The 381-nt window shown below is 25.7% G+C and overlaps 1 protein-coding gene across 1 annotated transcript in view; it reads right to left on the reverse strand.

Annotated features, from left to right (window-relative positions):
- LOC108687033 (polycomb protein Sfmbt-like) overlaps positions 1 to 381 on the reverse strand; it is a 67089-nt gene that overhangs the window by 65764 nt on the left and 944 nt on the right. The gene's annotated exons all lie outside the window — the stretch shown is intronic.

Consider the following 381-nt stretch of genomic DNA (forward strand, 5'->3'; position numbering starts at 1 on the left):
TATATATATCGAAAATCCCAATGTAATGAATTTTATTTGATAAAACGAATTTTAATATTATTTTTACAATCTTTCTCCAAATGTATTATATATTTCTCCTAACTCTTTTCGATTTATCTAGATAGATGCTATATATTTTTCCTGGCAAGACTGAAGAGATACGAACGAATGCATTTTTAATGTCCACATACGAAGAGTTCGATAATGGATGTATTTTGTGCAATACCCGTGTCATCGTCGAAAACTGATCTTTTAATAAAAATTGTACGATATTCTTAGAAAATGCGGATGGATTCTTTTATGTATTACGCTTCTATATATGTAAATTGATAAAGAAAAATCTATAATTTTTATTGAGATCTATACATATATATATATATA

This window comes from Atta colombica, unplaced genomic scaffold, assembly GCF_001594045.1.
Source record: "Atta colombica isolate Treedump-2 unplaced genomic scaffold, Acol1.0 scaffold198, whole genome shotgun sequence".
Classification (NCBI taxonomy): Eukaryota; Metazoa; Arthropoda; class Insecta; order Hymenoptera; family Formicidae; genus Atta; species Atta colombica.